Raw genomic sequence first — 19,186 nt, 5'->3', positions numbered from 1 at the left:
CCTAGACGCAATGGCGAGGTCAAATCTAGTCTAGGACGCCTCCAAAAGATGTTGCTCCTTAGATCTACTTCTTGACGTCACAATAATGCGTCTTCAAAACAAATCAATGACGCACTAATGGCTCTGATACCATGTGAGATTTTGCCAAGATCAAGAGCTTAATTAAAAGTACAATAGAGAGACAAAATATAGGATAAGAATAAACTGTATTCTCATCAATAGATAAACGATCAATTGTTCCATTACATACAATGTAGATGAGCCTGCTTATATAGGCAAGGCTTATGGATATGTGAGCACACAAACATGACATGTGGCTCAATAAGAAACAAGGGTAGGTAGGATAAATAATATAATAGTCCACATGAGGTGGATCACCTACTGAATGTGGAGTGTAACAACATGATCAACACCATAAAAGGTGAAAATTCTCCTACACACACTATCCCAATGTGGCACAAACACCCAAGTGTCTCATACCCAAATTACTATGAAATGCATTTCCTAAGTAAACTTAAGTAAGTGTAATAATATCCAAGATGAATAATTATTTACACCAACAAATATTTCACTCTAGCAAATTTCTTACATTTTCTCTCTAGTTTTTCAATGTAGTGCAAAGCACTAAAACTAGTCATCCAAATGATATTTTAGTCATGGGTGTTGGCCATAATTTGTTGGTTTATCTTGGGGGTGGATGATTCATCCCTAAGAGAAGCATTCAGTGATTTTAGTAAGGTATCTCTTCTTGAAGAAACAATTTCCCAATCAACAAAAATCCATCGATTTTTTGCATGGCCCTTAGAAATGTGTGGCTTCAAGCTAAATTCACAAGTTCTTAGTACCAAACTCTTGAATCACGGATTCTTAAATTATTTGACAACAATCCATGTACTGAACTAGGACAAAGATCCATCAAGTTTCCTAATAACCATTAGAATGGTATAATTCTTAATCTCAATCTTATAAGGTCACTAGAAAACAATCCATTTTCATCTCATTACAAAATCTCTTACCTATCTTCAAAAGTCAAACTCCAAAATACATGTACTCTTCAAATATGTCAGCACCAACACCAACAAGAAAATTAAAGAAAAGCAAGGAAAAAGAAAGCCAATAATGCTTCTCATGCAAAACGTCATCTTAAAGAAAAGAAGCTAACTTGAAAAGATGTATAAAGAAAAGAAGCTAACTTGAAAAGATGTATAGATCCATCCTTCAGTGTTGCCAACCTCAAAATTTATCTTCTTACTCTTTAACTACCACATGTAATATTGAAAAATTTGAAGGGCCTCTTGAATGCAACTATCATAAGGGCCTCCATTTTTTGAAATAACTCAGCCAAGGAGAGGCGAGGTTGCTATCTAATATTTGCTCATTGGCCTTGACGATCTTTGCTTTTCTAACACATTGTATTGCAATTCATATCTTTGGTCTGAGTCCGCCCAACACTTGGGCATATCGGGTTTTGTTACTGTTCATTACCTGATCTTGTGACAGTGGTTTCTCTACTCAACATTGTTTGTTGATCAAGGTGGTTTCAGAGGTATTTTTGCATTTGAGATCGAAAGATTCACCTGTTCAATGCTTGGTTTGTGGCTCTTATCCTATGAAATCTATTCGGTGATATAGGTGACGTATTGTTGCATCCATAGCTCTATTCGGCGATATAGGTGACGTGTTGTTGCATGCATTGATTTGGCAGGCTTTATTGCTTTGGGGCCCGTAGATTGAAGTTTTTTGGCACGGCTACAGGCCATAGACATCACTTTCTATGGCTATTTTTTATACACCAGCGACCACACCTTTGATGTGAATGCTCGTTAAGTTCATTGCACCGGCAAATGATTATTATCATTATGCGCGCATAGATGGAGTTAGTCGGTGCCACCATTGCATTGGTTCTATTTACGCGGAAGATCGATGTCTGTTATGCCCACTTTTTATTCGACTGAACATAACATAACACTAACAATTTTTTTAAAATTCATACACAATTTAATATTTGAATAGAAACTGCAATACTTAAAATATACACATTTAAGAGATAAAATGAAACATAAATAAACTACACCAAACTTAACTAAATTGCAATATATATATTTTTTAAACCATAACACAACGCCCTTGTAAATCTACAAGTAGTAGTAAAATATAGAAGGTAACCATTCTAATCAAGATTAAATTTTATACCAAAAAAAATAAAGATTCTTATAGTTACAACTAAATGTACCTTCTTCATAATCAAGTTACCCTCACAATTCCACCATTATGTATTTGCCTTTCGTCCCATACCTACACTTGCAAGTTGTCTACTTGTCTGGATGTTCAACACAAGGTCAAAGGATTATTAGATACATGATCATCATGACAAATCATTTATTACTTAACTAGATCAGTCATACAATAGTCAACTATGGAATTTGCAAAATGTGAAGAAGGAATGCATCTTATTAGGAAGGTGGGGTTAGTACAAGCAAATCTCAGAAGGAGAAGACCTAGGGGCCAAACCTAATGTCTCAGGAGCTCATCACAGATGGCCTTGCCTACATGAAAGCGTAGAGACTTCGTAGTTCGATAAAAAGGAAATTTATGATTGTCTAACATGACTTTATAATAGTGGGTATGCAACCCTTTCTAGGGTCTAATTTTCCTAGACAATTCTCTCATCGACTGCCACCCACTTAGGTGAGACAAAGAAAAATTTCTATATTTAATCAATGATTTGACTCTGGTTTCAACCACTTAAGACGTATTACTCACCATATTGTAATGAGGTCATTGTTATACATAATAAGGGTTACCACTATTTACACTAGTATAATTGCTTGAAATTGGCTCATTCTTTACAAGAGCCCATTTGGTGTAGGGACATCATGAAATCAATAGGATTAAGTGAATAAGAAAAAATAACTAAGATAATGGGCTAATAATTAGCAACTTGGTCACAAAGAGGGAATTATCTAATTTATCATAATGATATTAATATCAAGTCATCGGCAATAAAGATGATCACGATCTGAAGACAACAAGGACCTTAGTAACACCAATTGAGGTAAGTAAACCACTAAGGAGAACATAAGGTCCACGACCCTTGTGAAATATAGTAATTGATGACTAGAAGGAAACAACTAAGGGTACATGCTTTCCAAGTATGCAATACTTATAAACATCGAGTTTTTGACTACTAAATCTTACCATAACAAGCCCAAATCATAGAGTTTATAATTTTCTACAATCTAGTGCACTTGTTATCAATGATTGTACAAAATAAAGGTCAATTCTATCCAAAGATAAATACTTCAAAGGATTATACATTAATATAATAGATACCCATATGTTAATAATAAACCACCAAATTTCTTATTTAAGACTACTAAAAAATTACAATTGCAAATATAAATTTTCATAATTTAAATTGGCTCTAGTACACCATCAAGAGCATCTATGACATAACAACTTTATATAACTAATATTCAATTATTCCTATTACATCATAAGAAAAATATCATGTATAACCATCATATAAACAACAACCATCTCCTTCTCTACTATCCCTTACCTTTATTTCAAAAAGAATTTTCCAGCTTTAGTTTAAACCTCTAGTTTCTACTTAAGAACTTGTTTGAATGATTCTTCTTATATTTGAAATAAGATAACCCACTAAAGTCCCACTTATATAACCATCAAAACAATAGTTTTTTTTCTTCTTGAAATGAGTCATAGAAATAATAATGTTTCTCACTCCTTATTTGTTTAGGAACTCAATCACTTACTAAATAATAATTTAATTGTCATTCTAACAACAAATAAGATACTATTAACCAACTACATAAAAAAGTTGTATACCATTTTATTTAATTTTATGGACTTATTTAGAACATTGACTCATTTTCCTCTAAACACCTAAATTAACCCTATGGCCATATCGATCTTCCTTGTAAAATTTAGATACCCTCCTAATTGTTCATACTATCTATGAATTCCCAAGCTTGAAAAACAACTTTACACCCAAGGCAATTCATAGTATTAGAAATATCATAGAATGTGAAGGTAATATTGTTGTCATGAAGGATTGCACCTGTGATGCTAAACTAAAAGATCAACAATCCTGTGAAACATGGAAACACCTTCGAGCCTGTGGGTTGCTCAAAGTGAAGGTGAATTAGATAATAGGTTGGCGTCCTATATGATGAATCTATTGCAAATTACTTTTTATGGGAAAAGGGATAGAAATCTTGCATGTAATGAAAACCTATCCTAAATGAGGCGATGCACCAAATGGGGTAGTTCTACTTGCTATCCTAAAACTTTAAACAACTGCAATAAACATCAATATTTATCACACAAATCAAATAAGATCATAAATTCATCAATATTACATGTGAAGGCTCGAAGTTATCCAATGTTGTATGAAGGAAAAGTTATTTTTCACAGCATGCAACTGATTGGAAACCAAATGAGCTCAACCCACAACCTGGATTTACTATCAAATCTTCCTATTTCTGCAAAGCATAAACGAGACAGAGTAAAGGATTCAAAATTAAATCACAATAACTCTATCAAATCATTCATCTGACAATGGAGAAACAAAAATAATTGACAAGGAAAACTGAACTCTCTATTGCACACTGAAAATAATCTCTATTACAATGCAGAAAACTGATAAAATACTGAGCTACAATGCTTTTTGTTGTATGTGTAAGCAAAAACAAAGAACTGGAAAAAATAAATGAAGAGGAGAGAAGAATATATAGAAGAGAAGCTCCAAAAATATGCATGAAGCAAACCCTAGGCGAATTTGCCTGAAAATGCATGCAAAGCACCTATAAAAATATGCCAAAAATAGTCCCTACTGATAAAAATAGTCCCTCAACTGAAAAGGTATGCATGTGTAACTCTTTACTGCATGGATTGCCAAAAATAGCCCCCTGAAAAAGAACTTCTTCCTCTATAAAATTTGCATGAACCCTGATGTCAAAAATAGCCTGAAAAAGCAACCCCCTCCTCTGAAATCTGCATGCATTCTGATGCCAAATATAGCCCAAAAGACAAAAATATCTCCCTTGTTGAATTTTGCATGAATTATTTATTCTTTCTCTTATCTCTTGAAATAATTTAATTTTAACACTAAAATTAAAATGATTTGTTATATTTTAAGTGCTATGATAAAATTATTAATTCCTTTTAATTTTATTTTTACAACTTAATATAATTTTACTAAGATTTTTAAAGAATTAATCTTAATAAAATTATATAATTAGAAATATAACTTAACTCCCCTTATAAGTTAATATATATTAATTAATATTTTTAAATATTTAAATCTTAATTAACACATTAATTTATAATATATAATAAATAAAGAAAATGAAAGAGCCTTTAGCTCTTGGCCCTCACTATATGAGGGGCGTATACAAAACCTAGGTCTCATGACTTAAAATCATGACCTTGGCCCTTCTATTACATGCAATTTGTTTTCTAAGAAAAACAAATAAAAAATAAAAGCCCACTCCACATGCAGACTCATTACAAAAGCCTAGGTCTAATAACATAAATGTTGGCAAAGGGGGAGTAGTATTTTGTATTTTAAAATTTTGATGAATGTATACTTTCATGTTATCTCTTTAAGGGAGTAGTATACATTTTATTTTCTGCAAAAGGGATAGTGTATATGCTTAGGGGGAATAATTTTGATTATGGCATATTTTTTGTTGTAAAACACTTAGATGTCAAAATTTTCCTAAGTCTTGCCATCAATGCCAAAGGGGGAGATTGTTGGCATTTTTTATAATGATGTTGTGATTGTCATTGATGGACACACACTTGCTTAGAGATCACTTTTTTTATGTATGAGTTATGCTAAACCGATATTTGTTCCAACCGATATTATGTATTATAGTCTTTAGACTATCGGTGTTTTGTAGAAAGTGTTTACCGATCTCAAGCGGTATGAAGATCTCAAGCGGTTCGAGGATCTCAAGCAGTTAGAAGGAACTAAAGCGGCAACTATCATTTTTTCTAGTCTTCATTTTGTCAAACTGGTATTTAGTAAAATGTATAACCGGTAATCGGTAATGAACCGGTATTACTCTGTGATGAGTTACCATCCACCGACACTTTGGCGGTGATTCTGTGTCGTGTCACCAAATGTGTCTAGATGCACTGAACCTAGGAACTTGCAATGTAATCCTATTGGACCGACATGAAATCAGATTCCTTTATAAGGACATCATGTCTAGGGTTTTAGTGGTTGTAAGGGTTGAAGGTGGTTGATGAGGTTTTTGTATGTGCGATCATAGAAGAGAAGATGAGGTCTATGTGAAGGAGAGTGTGGAGATATTGAAGACTGAAGTAATGCTGAAATGCATTAACAATGAGCCATCAAGAATCTAACCAAGCATACTATGCTAGTATTTAGATCACACACTTGTTGATTACTCACATCCTCGACAAGTCTGAAACCCTTGACTGGGTAGGCCTAGGAAAGCCTTTGTAAATCCTCTAACAAGGTGGTTCACAACTGTGAATCTGAAATCCTCTCACAAGGTAGTCTTTAACAAGACTTATCTCCTAACAGAGATCTAGATTCCTAACAGGATCTGTTCTGGTGAAGAACATTGTATGACCTTAACCGGTCTGATTTCTATTCTGCAGATAGTTACTTGTGAGTTTCAGCTCACCGTGGTTTTTCCCATTTGGGTTTAAACGTCAAAATCTCTTGTGTTATGGTGTTTGTAATCTTGTGGGTGAATTCTTTATTTTCTATTTGGTTTTCGTTTGTCTTAACTAGTTTGTTAGTAAATCTACTATACCGGTTAACTGCTAAACTGTTTAAGTGTTTGAGTTCAGTAATTTTTGGTATACTAATTCACCCCCCTCTCTTAGTATTCATCAATAAAGTCATGACCATGAGGCATGATATAATATGAGATGATTTTAGAAAAGTAAAACTAATGAAAAAGTCATCTCTCGAGCTAGGTCATGAAAGAGAGGCTTGAACCTGGAACCCTAAAAATATTACTTCATTCCTCATTTTTTTTATCTTTATACCTCTCTATTGGTATAAATAATTATTCATCTTGGATATTATTACACTTTACTTAAGTTTACTTAGGTACATGCATTTCATAGTAGTTTGGGTATGAGACACTTGGGTGTTTGTGCCACATTGGAATAGTGTGTGTAGGAGAATTTCCACCTTTTATGGTGTTGATCTTATCTTGTTGTTACATTCCACCTCATGTGGAATATTATATTGTTTCTCCTACCTACCCACACCTATTTCCTACCTACCCTTGTTTCTTATTGAGCCACATGTCATGTTTATTTTCTCACATATCCATATTGTCCTACCTATATAAGCAGGCTCATCTACATTGTATGAACAATCATTGAACATCTTATAATGATCTAGTTGATCATATTTTTCATCTTGATAGAATACAGTTTATTCATATCACATTTTGTTCTCTCTTATTTGTGCTTTCCATTGCCTCTAGATCTTGGAAAAATCTCACATGGTATCAAAGCCTTTGGAGTGCCATTGGTTTGTCAATTGAGAGAAATTTGGGGTTTTCCATTTTGGAGCTTTCTATTGTAAGTTATTATTGGAGCTTGTTGGGTAAGATCTGAGGTCACCATTGGATTTAGGAGGTTCGAGCAATTAAGAATCGCCTTTTGTTTCGTCCAAATCCGACATCAGAGGCCAAATCTAGAGTCATTTGAAGGTGGACGGTGGTGACTTGTCCCGGCACTAATCTGCAATTTTGGAGCATTTTTTTGTCAAATTTGTCATCGCCATTGTGCTCAGAAGGCCCAAAAACCCCAAGATCGACTATCAATTCATTGAAATCGGCTTCCGTTACCCCGAGTTGAAAAAATTTCCCCTTCTGGCCCATCGTACGAACTTGCAGGTACGGGTCTGAATTTTTTTATTTTACATTTTTTGTTAATTTTTGGAAAATTAAAAAATTAAAAAAAAATTATTTTTTTATTAAAGGAGGGGCATTTTTTTGGTTTTGTATTTTTAAGAAAGCGAATTTAAAAAAAAAGGGGGGGGGGGGTCCTTATTGGCTCAGGCCACCTGCGGCCCCATAGTGTACTTGCGGGCCCCTCTTCGTGTGGGGGGTTCAATAAAAAAAATTTTTAAAACATTTTTTAATAATTAAAAAAAATCAATGTTTTTTAATAAAAAAAAATCAATTTTTTTTAATTAAAAAAAATAATAGTTTTTTTTCTTTAATAAATTTTTATTAAAGATTTTTTTTCATTTTTCAAAAAAAAAATTGCCTTTTTTATGTTTTTCTTTATTTCTTAATAACGTTTTTTTGGGGGCATAATAAATTGTTGTTTTTTTTAGATTTTTTAAATCTTTGAAAAAGAAAAATATCATGAAATAAGTCAAATTGGGAACATAATTTTTTCTTGTCACTTCATACCTATCTTGTAGTGCTTTCAACCAGCAGTCAAGGGGGGGCGGGGGGGGGGCGGGGGGGGGGGTGATTTGCTCCTTTATATCTCTTGGTCACATCCCAATCAGAGGCGTCTTTTTCTTCAGTATTCTACAAGGCTTCTTGGTGGCATCATTTTCATGTTTCTAGATTTGCACTATCATGTTGTATGCTCTTGCATGAGCAATGTTGTACTCGCACTATCATAAAGTGTCGCATCTCTTTGTATCTTGTCATTGTTGACTATTTGATGTAATCCTCTTGTACACATAAATTAGGAATATCTTGTGAGACTTGGTGCATGGCTCCAGTTGAGACTTAGATTGTACACATTTGTTCATGGCTCCCATGAGACTTTCATTGTATCAGTATTTCTACCATTTATGAGTATCCAGATGATGCTCAAAGCAAGTTGTCTCCATGCCTGATCTTTATCATGTTGCAGCGATTGATTCATCGACATCGACTTGGTACCTAGTTTTGTCACACTTTGACATTATTGGTGCAACATTGACTCTCTTTCTTCCTCATGGGGAGGTATTTTGGTCATCACTATTGGACCATCCTTGGAGGAGATTCAACATTGAGGGGGGGCTTCATGGTCTCTTCTTCTCTCTTATGGGGGGGACTTTTTCCTCACATGAGGTTTTGTTCTTCTCATTCATCATTGAAAGCATTGTGTGCTTTCATCATGTCTCTTTTCGGGGGGAGTTTTTTTCCCATCTGGTTTTTCTCTCTTTCCCTGCTTTATGGGAGATTACATTTGCATTTGTACATGGGTACCTAACATGGCCTAGTAGCTGGGACCCATCTTGCATTGCTTAGTTGCATTGTAGACTTAAGTCCATTCCCCTAAGTTGCACTTAAGGGGGGTGTTGGTGTACATAATTATTCATCTTGGATATTATTACACTTTACTTAAGTTTACTTAGGTACATGCATTTCATAGTAGTTTGGGTATGAGACACTTGGGTGTTTGTGCTACATTGGGATAGTGTGTGTAGGAGAATTTCCACCTTTTATGGTGTTGATCTTATCTTGTTGTTACATTTTGTTGGTATTATGGATGATTTCGTCATGTGTTGCATTGGTTTTGTCATTGATGTCAACACTTATCTTCTTGGAGGTTTACATTATGTTCACCGGTATGGTTAGTGGCTTATGCATAGTCACTGATATGTGTTCACCGGTAGGTTATATTGTTCACCGGAAGCAATGATGACTTGTTATCATCTGGAGATCATTTGGTTATGTCGAAGACATGGACTGGAAGTTTGGATTTGGTGTTTTTCTTACTAGTCTAATTGGGTTGATAGAATTTCCTTTACCAGTAGATAGGTCTAGGTTATGGAGCGGTACTCCAGATCAGCACGACACGTTATGGAGATTGTTTATTGATTGGATATTGTGGTAAATGTATTGAGTCTACATGTTGTATTGCATGAAGACTTATTTGTAATTGATTTAATTCTAATATCTTTAGTGAGCCGACGTATACATTTGGTCTTAGGTTTTGTATAAATGATTGTAAGATCTTATTGAAGATCGAGATATGGATATGGTATGAGTGTGTTCGAATATTGAAAAGTGAAAATCAGTAGATCCTTGTGCGAATCACGCAAACATTATTTGAAGGTTAAAAGAAGGTTATGAAGGTGTTTTGACACTCATGTTTAGAGCTTAAACCGGTACTGAATCTAGCATTGGAGATGCTATTTTGAGCAGTACTTTATCATTGGATTTGACCATCCAATTGTGTAGTCAGTGTGACTCCTATTTTGTGATTGAGTAATGAGCTCTAGGTAGTTGGTCTTTCTACATGTGCAGAACCCATTTGTATACACATACTATCTGTAGTAGTATCATTTGATTGTGGGTAAGGTTTCCCACCATTGTTTTGCCCTTACTAGGTTTCCACATCAATATCTCTGTGTTATGTGTTGTGGATGTTGTTTCTCTTTATGTTTTATGCATTAAGTTAAACCGGTACTGCTATAACTATTAATTTGTTTTATCGGCACTTAAGTTTGGTTTACCGACATTAAGTTTAAGTTGGAATAATTTGCATTTGGATTACAATTTATTGACAACTGGTTCACAACTAATTCACCCCCCCTCTCAATTGTCCTTCCTGGGACCTAACACATTCCACCTCATGTGGAATATTATATTGTTTCTCCTACCTACCCACACCTATTTCCTACCTACGCTTGTTTCTTATTGAGCCACATGTCATGTTTGTGTGCTCACATATCCATATTGTCTTTCCTATATAAGCAAACTCATCTACATTGTACAGACAATCATTGAACATCTTGTAATGATCTAGTTGATCATATTTTGCATCTTGATAGAATACAGTTTATTCATATCACATTTTGTTCTCTCTTATTTTTGCTTTCCATTGCCTCTAGATCTTGGCAAAATCTCACACTCTTTGTGGCCGCTTGTATGTTGAAGCTTAAGCTCAAACTGGGGGTTTGAATTGGAGCTCAAACTTGTTCTTCTTGGCTTCTTACTCGGTTAGTTTTTCTTTTCCTTCATTTATCATGCCTTTGAATGAAAAAGAAACACAAAATCTTTGTTTCTATGCATGTATATATCTTAGAGTTTTGGTTTGAAATCTTTTATTTCTAAAATGAAGTATAGCCGCAAGTTATCATTGTGTTCATTGTATTTTTCATGTGCATGGCTTGCCAAAACCCTATGCATATGAATGTATGATTGCTTTTTCGGTTATTGAACTTGGAACTATATTTAGGAGTTGGCACTATTCACACTAAGCTTGTAATTTATCTTCAATGTATGCTATTTACTGTATCTCTTTTCTGAAGGATTATTGTTTATCAGGCACACAAATATTCTTTTTCTATGTACTTGTTGAAAATGTAGCATCATAGTATTGTTCACTGACTTTGGCAAGTTATCGCCCCTTACTACCCTGACATTTTCATATATTTTGACTGCTCCAAAAGACTAAATTATATCTCCATTATTATTATGCTCTATCTTTTGTCTTTTGTCTTAGTGGCTGGACTTGGGTGTATGACCTAAAATCTTTGCAAATGGAACTGTTCATTGCATATACCTATATACTCAAAATAGCAGCTATTGCCTATGTATTGTTGTGATCTGCTTCACTTAATTATGTGACCTTGGCTATAGAAGACTGTGACTATATATGCTTTGACAATGAATCATGAACTTGACCAATATATAATATCTTCTTACTCTTCATAAGAGTATAAGCTTTTGAACCTTCATTATCACAATTATTGATCCATGAACGCAAACTTTGTCCATTGTCTTTTATGAATAGGTCACTTTTCTTTTCATAATTCCCTTCCCCGTGACAGTGAAAGGCTACTCCTAAAATTTAATAACTATGAATGAAGACGTTAAAACAGTGACCCTTCATGAATGCACAAACACAATCCTTTTCATATTGATGCTTCTCTGAGTCCTAAACTCTAATTGATGCATATGGCTGCCATTGTGATATGATTGCCCATAACCCTTTGACTTCTCTCATGTGTTTGTTAGTCATTTGAACTTGTACCATGATATAGTGACTATCCTTTTTGCATATATAACTATTACAAACTTGCCTCTAATCCACTTTATCACAAGCACTATCTCCTTCATGGGCTTCTACCTTGTACTTTTCTGAGTTGTGGCCTTCATGAGTATTATTGTGAATGCTGCTACAAATGCATTGTCACAAAATCTTTACACTTTTCATCATTAATGAAAGAATTTTTTATGTCCACTATCCTTAGTTATCATGTATTGGCTCCAACCATGGCTTATTGACTGTCTTTTGTGGGATCTTTGACAACCTTATCACACTCATAAATTTTCTTGCTCCATGATCTATTAGCATAAATTGTCTTATATGGTATTTTGCTGGCACTATCTTTTGTTACATGAACTACTTATCTCTGTGATTTATGCTTATAAATATATGATGACTATCACATGCTTAGGTCATTGTGTTTTTGTATCCAAAAACCCACTTTGTCACTTGGGATGACTGTTTGATAATGATATCATCTGCTCCTCAACTCTCCACTCTTGTAGGTATTGTGAAATTTGTTCTTCAATGGGCTGTATGATCAAGGATTTTGATCTCCATATGCTTACTCTGTCTTTCCTCACTATCTCACTGTTAATTTGACTGCAACACTAACATAACTATTAGTTCATTTTGTGTTTGGCTCAAGTAAGGATTGCAATTATGACTTTATGAATGCATTTATTGTTAACACTGAGCTCTTTGATCTAGAAAATGCAATGTGTAGAAGTTAAAAACTTCTTGTAAGAACAATAGTATCAGTGATAATGAATTGCTTCTTTGACTGAGATTTGTTTAATGGCTCTTTGCTTCTTGAGGATTTCTCTTTTAACTCTATTGTCTTTCTTTGGTTGCCTAGGGTCATGATTAGCTATTACTACCAACAGTCCTCATTAACTAGGACTATCATGTTTTTTAATGCAAGTTGCTCTAATGGGACTGCATACTTTTCACTATCCTAGATACTCCTGATAGTATATTGTCATTTCTATGACATGCTTGGCATTGTTTATGATTTCTTTTTATAACTATCCTAGAGCTCCATTCTGTGCTCCAATGGTATATGACTGTAATTTGATACTTTTCTTTTGAAGATTTCTTTACATATATGTATCTGGGCTCTGTGAACTGTTCATAAGTTGTCTTGATCCCTGACCTTCCTAATTCAGTAATTATCCATTGCCCTATTGGTCCTAATGGCTATAACTCTTCATGGCTTGAATCAATGCTTCTTGATGAATGACTCTCTCTTGATTAATTAGTCTAAGATCATTGTTTTATGAGATCAAAGCTATGATAATGAACTCATTTATTGAATGATCATATTTCTCATGACTGCAATAATACTCTAAGACCCTACAGGGGTTGTCCTAACTTTTGATATACCAATATAGTTACATTGGTCACAACCATGTCATCCATAACTGATCTTGAAATTTTCACTATTTTGAATGATTGGTCCCTACTCAATGGAGCAATATTGACATATTACCATGCTGGGCTCAACCCTTGTGGGAGCTTCAACTAACTCCACATGCTTTATGATGAATCAATAATGCACTATGTATTTGTACTTGTATCAGCACATGAAACAAAAACATTAAATAGAACATGATATTTGATGTTATCTCATGATATTATCTCTGCATTGATTCCTTTCTTCTGAATCTAACATACTAACAGCTATAAGCATATTGATGCAGAGAGTCTTGGAGCAAATCCTAATCTCCTAGTTGTCTTGGTTGCTCTCATCAACCCTCTAATTCCTAAAGCCCATCCAATGGTACTTGGTAGGGGGTTTTCTAGTTACACCTTCAATTCCTAATTCACTTTGGCTTGCCTCCAAGGTATAACCACTGATCTTTGACAACCAACTCTTCCTATTGAGGATTCCACCTCAATCCCTAACACACTCCCAAGGCTCCAACAACCTATGCAAAGGATCTTACTTCTCCAACCTGTTCTATGTGAGTAACATGAACTTAGATAGTGTATTTGATGTCTTTTAGGGATTTGAACACCTTCAATCACATCGCCAAGCCTTCTCAACCTCTCTTTGTCTCTACCGACTCCAAATAGGCCTAATACAATTAGCCCTCCTATAGCAGTTTTCAAGACTTAGTTTCAAATATTCCCACACAATGCCACAAATAAATTACATATTCGAGTACCCTTTTCAGAGTTACATACAATATCTCAAAATTCCATCTGGGTTCTCCATACATATGGCATTTCCAATGCTTCCCTATTTTTAAGGGTTCTTGGCCTATCGGGTGACTCACAAATTTGTTCTTGTTTAGGTTCACCAGTCAAAACATCTGCCACAACTAATTATGTATTCTTCAAGGGCACTCACAAGGGTCTCCAACCATTTGTCAACTTGTCTTCTACCAATGCACTTTTTCTTTGAAATCACACATCTTCTATTGTCCTAGGGTATCATTGTAGAAGCACCACAAAGGCCTGAAAAACCAAAACACCTACTCTAAACATATGAACATACCCTAACCTAGCATTCCACATGATTTCAACTGGTGCCATCAATGGATGCTCAAGTTAGAGCCATTTTTCCCTAAACCCTAGTTTGCAAGTGTTTTACACCTAGTCACAGAGAATGGATTAGATCACTGCAACCAAACACAATCAGACTTGCTAATCTACCTTGCTGGGAAGATTATTCAACAAACTCTCACTCCCTACAATGAGATTCCTCTGACAAGTCTGTAGTGGACCATACAATGCAACAAAATAAAGGAAATCAGTTAAAACGGTGTCAAAACAAGATTTCTTCTTGCAAGAAACTTTCTTTTGCATTCCAGATCCTCTAGTCCCTACAATGAAGTTTTTTTTGGATTATATTCTCATGATTTAGTTGGATGAGCCAACTTTTCAATGTCAATCAACAAAAATGCAACTTTTTGCAAATGTTGCAAAATGTTGCTCAACAACTTTTACATCTTTTCATCCTAAGAATGCAAGTTTGCACTCAAGTACATTCCAAGGCTCAAAATGGCCCTCAATGCATTATAGGAGACTTAAAAACAATATATTGAACCCTATTACATAATGACTCTATTCTAGAGTAGTGCACCTATGACCATCATCAACATTACATCTTCTAGGATAACAGCATCCTGAACACAACAAAAGCTTGACAAAAGCTTGGACAACTCAACCATGACTTCCTAGAGTCCCAAATGGTTATTCCATTATTACAACTTAAAAGACAACACAAAAACTTAGAACAAACCAAAATTTCTTGCTTGGAGTGATGTGTACCCTACACCATACTCCCCTGGGACAAAGAACTCAAGTACCTTGAGTTGAGAGGTCTAAAATTTCCACTCCATGCTGAAGTATATATGATTTTGACATCCACATAGCTAATTCGGGTAACCCTTCTCACTTGACAAGATAATTATTTTATACTCTTTTCCTCATCTTCTTTATTATCTTGGTGTCCAAGATACTTTCCAACTTGACCCGTTGGCATGGTGGAAAATCTCTCACCCAATCTTCATTAGCCTATGATGAAATGTGATGTGTTTGTGATTCTCCCTTCTATTGATAGAGATCACATGCATTAAAGATAGGACAAATACCCAAGGTAGGAGGGAGTTCAACTTCATATGCATTCTATCCATATTTGTGCATCACATTGAGAGGCCCAATCTTCTTCATCAATAGCTTAGTAGGCTGCCCTTTTGGAAGTCTCTCCTTCCTTAGGTATGCTAGGACTAAATCTCCAATCTTAAATTGCACATTCCTTCTTGTTTTATCAGCATTCACCTTATATTGCTTGGACTTTTGTTGTAAGGTCTGCCTTACCTTATTATGCACTTCTTTGATACCTTATGAAAAATTCTCACCTTGGGCCCATAGAACTGAGATCTTTGAGCTCTAGTATGCCCCTAGGATGAAATCAATACACTATCTCAAAGGTACTTTTACCCATGCTTTGGTTAACTGATTCATTGTATGCATATTTTGCTTGGCCGAGTACCAAATCCCAAGTCTGCCCATGTTGTTTTGTAAGGCATCTTAGTAGATTACCCAATGATCTATTGACTACCACTATCTAACCATTTGATTGAGGATGATAGGCAAATGAAAAGGATAATTTTGTGCCCAACTTTCTCCAAAGTGTCCTCCAAAAATGGCTCAAAAACTTTACATCTCTATCACTAACTATGTTGATTGGAATGCCATGAATTCTAACTATCTCCTTGAAGAAGAGGCCTGTAATCTAGGTGGCATCATTGGTGCTCTTGCAAGGTATAAAATGTGCCATTTTTTTGAACCTATCAACCACTACATACACACTGTCAAATCCCCTTGGAGTTCTTGGTAAGCCTAACACAAAATCCATGCTCAAACATTCCCAAGGCCTCTGAGGTATGACTAAAGGTTGGTATAGACCTGTATTACTTGATGAACCTTTTTCTCTTTGATAGATTGCACATTGTTCTACAAACCTTCTCACTTCTAATTGCAACTTGGGCCAATGGTAAAACCTACTAACCTGCTCCATAGTTTTATCTATGCCAAAATGACCTCCTAGACCTCCTTGATTCTTTTCTTGGATAATGTTTTTTCTCATAGAACATTGGGGAATGCAAATAAGGTGTCCTTTTCACAACAAACCCTCTTGTATCATATATTCTAAATAAGAGACATGTGAGGTGTCAGAAAAATCAGAACAAATAGTATATATCTCTACAAAATCTTTATCATCCTTATAGAGGTCTTTTAACTCAGTCAATCCCACACTTTGCAATTGTATCTTCTACATAGTCATGACTCTCCTACTTAATGCATCAGCTACCTTGCTTGCAGTGCCCTTGTTGTGCTTGATAGTGAAGGCGTAGGATTGTAGGTATTCAATCCACTTTAGTTATCTTTGATTCAACTTCTCTTGCCCATTAAGGAAACTAAGGGCATGGTTGTTAGTGTAAACTACAAACTCTCTGGGCAGCAAGTAATGATGCCACTTCTTCAATGCTTGCACCATGGCATACGATTCCAAATCATATGTGGAGTATCTTTTCTTGGCTTCATTCAACTTCTCTAAGAAGAATGCTATAGGATGACCTTCTTGGCTCAAAACAACCCCTATTGCCCTCTAGCTTGCATCACACTCTACTATAAACAACTAGCTAAAATCAGGCAATCTAAGGGTTGGCAACTCTGCTGTCTTAGCTTTAAACAATTCAAACCCCTTGTTGGCTTCCTCTGTCCACTTAAATTGACATTTAATCCCTCCTTTAATGGTGTTGAGTATAGGAGCACAAACATGGCTAAAGTTTCTCACAAACTTCCTATAAAAAGATGTCATTCCATGAAAACTCCTAACATCACTTATGCCCCTAGGTATAGGCCAATTAAGTATTGCTTCTAATTTACTTGGATTCATCTTTAAGCAACCTTGTGAAATAAAAAAACCAAGGTAAACTAACTCTATTTTCAACAACTCACATTTTTCAAGGTTGACTTTGAGTTGAGCCTCCTTCAACTTCTTGAAGACCATCTCCACATGCTTAAGGTGTTCCTCCTTGGACCTACTGAAGACCAAGATGTCATCAAGATACACTATAAAAAATTTACCAATAAACTCAAATAAGACTTCATTCATGAGCCTTTGAAAGGTACTAGGTGCATTGGTGAGGCCAAAAGGCATCGCCACCCATTCATATAGGCCTGCATTCGTTCTAAAGGTTGTCTTCCATTCATCACCAGGTCTGATTCTTATATGATGATAACCAGACTTCAAGTCCACCTTTGTGAAGTAGTATGCTCCACCTAGATTTTCCAATAGGTCCTCTATCCTTGGCATGGGAAACCAGTATCTTATAGTGATCTTATTAATTTCCCTTGAGTTAGTGCACATTCTCCATTTTCCTCCTTTTTTAGGCACTAGAATAGTGGGTACAACACAAGGACTCAAGATCTTTTTGATAAACCCTTTGTCTAAGAGTTCTTGGACTTGTTTGCTGATCTCTTCATTTTGACTAGGTGTCATTTTATAAGCAGCTTTGTTAGGTAGATTTTCCCCTGGTATCAAATCCATTTGATGATTTACATCCCTCATTGGAGGAAAAGAATTAGGCATATCTTCTCCTATAACTTCTGCATATTTCTTTAGTAGACCTTTCACTTCTTGAGCCACTTCACTCATTGGATCTACCTTAGCTTCATCTTTAGGCTTTAGCACTATAGCATTGCCCTGATTACCTTCTTGTTTTAATACTTTAAGGAACTCTTTACCATTCAGCAACATAACACTTGACCCTTCTTGTTTTTCCTCTTTTGGATCAAGTAATGGATCCATCTGATATTTCTTGCCATTCTTGGTGATGAGATAACTATTCTTTTCTCCATCATGACTAGCTCTCCCATCATATTGCCATGGACGGACCAAAAGAAAATGACAAGCATCCATAGGTAATATGTCATATAGAAGTTTGTCTTTGTACTCACCAATCTCAAAGTCCACCCATGCTTGTTCATCAATTAAGACATGTTGACCCTAGTTGAGCCATGACACCTTATAGGGAGCGAGATGAGGTAATATTTTCAGTTTTATTTTATCCACCATTTCAACTGAGACAATATTCTTTGTGGAACCTAGATCCACAATCACCTGACAAATTTTCCCATGTGACTTACAAGTGGTCCTATATAGACTTTTCCTCTGTGGTGGCTGTGTAGGAGAAAAAGTGACACTAAGCAAACATGCCCTAATCTCAATTTCAACCACACACTTGTGGAATACGAAAGAGCCTAGAGGTATCACACAATTGGCTACTTCTTTTTGTGGAAGAGAGAGCCACGGGATACCTATTAGGATTTCTATTCCTTTGTTGCAATTGAAAGATAAAATGATGCAAGTTCAATCCCTAACCCCAAAGTGCAAGTATGAACCAATAACAAGATTGCAGAATTGAACTTAAACAATGGAAAGCTATAAACGCAAGGACAAGACAAGAATGTAAATGCGTACTTGGTGTTAAAATATGAATGAAAATGTTCGGGACAGGGGCGCGGGCGCCAGTGTCCTGATTCTGCCCCTGAAACTATTGTTTTGCAACCTGGAAAGTTGTCAAAAATGTTGAAAACTGCTGTCTGAAAGAGGGACCAGGGCGCCCAGCGCCCCTGTCCC

The sequence above is a fragment of the Cryptomeria japonica genome, chromosome 6 (genome assembly GCF_030272615.1).
Source record: "Cryptomeria japonica chromosome 6, Sugi_1.0, whole genome shotgun sequence".
Taxonomy (NCBI): Eukaryota; Viridiplantae; Streptophyta; class Pinopsida; order Cupressales; family Cupressaceae; genus Cryptomeria; species Cryptomeria japonica.
The sequence above is the reverse complement of the archived record's forward strand: the minus strand, read 5'-3'. Positions refer to the sequence as shown.